Raw genomic sequence first — 3,482 nt, forward strand, 5'->3', positions numbered from 1 at the left:
GGTCAGAAATGAACTCTGACCACGTATCGACCGTAACCCTAGCGGAGAAGTACCAGGCTAACCTCAACCTAATCTGGTTACTGTGACACAGCTCATAGCATAGCCAGGCGAGCTGAGTCACGTTATGCTATAGTGCACACAGCTAACCAAAAAAACGTTCCCGAGAACATTCTGGCAACGTTTCTGTCTGGTTATGTAAGACTATCAGTTCAGTCAGCATCAGTTCCCAGAAATGTTTCTTCAAAAGTCAATGGGAAATGTTCAGCAGCATTCTGGATGTGTGAGCTGTGTTGTTTCTTGTGTCATGTTGTGCTCCTTCACGTTGTATCACATTGTAACCGGTTTCTGTTTCTTCTGTGTTGTTGCGTTATTGAAGCCCTAACTGTGGTGTGTTTTCTCCCCTCGGCTCCCACGCGTCCCTCTGGGCCTGCCCCTGTAGAGTACACCGTAAGTATCTCTTCCTTTTATTGATCACAGAGTTGTGAAGAGAGCGCCCGCAGTTCAATAATGTACAGGGCGTCAGGATGCATTTAATGCAGCAACATGGAAGGACCAGGAAAGAACGCCACATCTCTCTCTAAAACCGTTTTCTTCTGCTTCACTGGTTGTTTTAGTTAGACGTTACGTAAGGAGTCAGTGTTTTGGGATATGTGTATATAGAAGGCTTGGGTTGTGTCGTTTTTTTTTGCAAATGTATTGTGTCATTTTTGGATTTATATAAAATGTAAGTGGCTTTGTTAGAATGAAGCTTCCCCCTATGGAGACATTAGTATGGCTCTCCATAGCAACAGGTTAGCGTAAGTGTGTGTGCGCGCTTGTACATTTCCGTGTGCGTCTTCTGAATTGCAGCTCTCTTCATGGTGGTGTATGTCTGTAGCTAGGCATGCACTCTCCAGAGATAAAGACATATCCATTCCCTTGTTTCGCTCACGAGAAGCGTCATACATTTTTACTGCCCTGAGGATTCAACTGCCTTTGAGGTGTCAAGTGATGTCCATTTGCTTTGCTTTGCTGCCATAGCCAGAGCTTTCTTAAATACTTTTTTCCTGAGCTTTCTTAAATACTTTTCTCCTGAGCTTTCTTAAATACTTTTTACTTGGTATTAAATGTTTTTAAAGCTGCAATGTGTCACTTTTTGGGCGACCCGACCAAATTCACATAGAAATGTGAGTTATACATCTGTCATTCTCATTGAAAGCAAGTCTAAGTAGCGGTGCTTGTTTTGTCACATAAACTGAAATTAGGCTAACTATTGGAATTTTAGCAACCAGGAAATGGTGGAGCGATTTCTGCCTAGTTCATCTTTAAGTAACGTATTTTCACCTGTCCATATCTTTTTGAGGTTTAGGTATCCTCTATTTGTGTGGGTGGGTTTGCTGTTGTGTTTATACATGACTCTATACAACTATTAGCTGTTATAGATGCTTATAGCAAGTCTTATAATGTGTTAGAAGGCATCATAATAACCGATGCAAGCAGTAGAATCAGATTTAAAAAACGGATACAAACAAAGCTTATGGAACAAGGGGAACTGTGAATCAACAGAAACATGCATACACACACATGATAACATACGCACTATACACACACGTACACATGGACTTTGTGTTGTAGATATGTGGTGGTGGAGTATGGGCCTGAGGGCACACACTTAGTGTGTTGTGAATTCTGTAATGAATGTGTTTGGAATGTTGTCTTTAAATTGTATAACTGCCTTCATTTTGCCAGACCCCAGGAAGAGTAGCTGCTGCCTTGGGGATCCATAATATATACAAATACAAATAATGCTTTATACACTGGTAGTTCACAGCAAGTGTTTCCAAGAACTCTTTACAACCAACATCAGTCTCAACGCCGTTATCAAAACATTACTGTAGCAGTGTTTTATGTCAAAGGGTTCAAGATTGATGACGGTCTTGGAAACCTGCCGGCCGGTGGCCCCTGTAACATACTGTCTGAAACTTCTAAAGCCTTTGAGCTGTGGCATTTTGAAACTCTCCAAAAGTGATAAATGCCACCACCGTGAGTCATATGGCTTTATATAGAGAGGAGCAGCAGGAGCGGATTGAGGAGAGGAGGAGGAGGGGGGAGGAGGAGGGAAAGGGGGATGAGGGGGAGACATGGCTTTGACAGTGACAGAGTTTCGGGCTCGATAAAAGGCTGTGTGTGAGTCATAGGAGGGGTACATGCACGCACGCGCCCACACACACGCGCGACGCAGACACACACAGATCACACTCAGACACAGACACGAGCACATGGACATGCATACAGAGCACACTCCCATTCATTCATCTCCCCTTTCTGAACAAAGCACCAAACACATCAGTTGGTGGGGATACTGGTACAAGACGTCTAGAGACTAAATGTCTCGATGACACACAAACAATTATACAACTAAACACCAGTTTCAGGTGAAAGAGGTTGTTTTCCCACCATTTTCAAATGTCTCACCTGATACATCTCATCTGTTTTTGTTTTGCAGTGTTCTTTCTTGCCCAAGTTCTCCATTCACATAGAGACGAAATACGAGGACAACAAAGGCAGCAATGACAACGTGAGTAAAGACCGTGTGTCAGAGAGAGATCATTTGTTGTTAAGCCTGAAATTCCATTTTTTTTATCCACTACCATAATGAAAAGTGAAAACAGGTTTTAGAATGTTGCTTAATTTAGATAAGGTATTCAACCCTGAGTCAGTAGCTTTTGTAGTAATCACCTTTGCCAGTGAATTACAGTGTGAGTGTTTCTAGGTAACGCTCGAAGAGGCTTCTCAGCACCTGGATTGTTACACCTTTACCTCATTGTATTATTGTTCTTAAATTCTTCAAGCTCTGTCAAATTGGTTGTTGAATCATTGCTAGACACCATTTTCAGGTCTTGCCATTAGATTTTTAAGTACTTTAGATTTAAGTCAAAGCTGCAACTCGGCCACTCGGGAACATTAACAGTCTTCTTGGTAAGCAACTCCAGTGTATATTTGGGCCTTGTGTTTTTAAGTTATTGTTCTGCTGAAGAGGTGAATTCATTTCTCCCAGTGTCTGGTTGGAAAGCCGGCTGAACCTGGTTTTACCTCTAGGATTTTTGCTTGTCTTACTTCAATCTTTTTTATCCTGGAAAAACTCCCCAGTCCTTAAACAATTACTAGCATAGCCCATAACATGATGCAGCCACCACTATGCTTGTAAAATATGTAGAGTGGTACCTCATTGTTGGAACCAAATCATATATAAATCTTATATTCAGAACAAAATTGTAATTTACTTTGGCTACATTTCTTGCAGCATTACTTTAGTGCATTTGTTTGCATGACAGGATACATGTTTTGGAATATTTGGTATTTTGTGTAAGGTTCCGTTCTTTTTTCACTCTGTTATTTAGAGTTAGTAGTGTGGAGTACTGACACGTTGTTCGATCGTCATCTTCAGTTTTCTCTTATCACAAGCCATTAAAATCTGTTACTGTTTTAAAGTCACAATAGTC

This window comes from Salvelinus sp. IW2-2015, linkage group LG1 (genome assembly GCF_002910315.2).
Source record: "Salvelinus sp. IW2-2015 linkage group LG1, ASM291031v2, whole genome shotgun sequence".
Taxonomy (NCBI): domain Eukaryota; kingdom Metazoa; phylum Chordata; class Actinopteri; order Salmoniformes; family Salmonidae; genus Salvelinus; species Salvelinus sp. IW2-2015.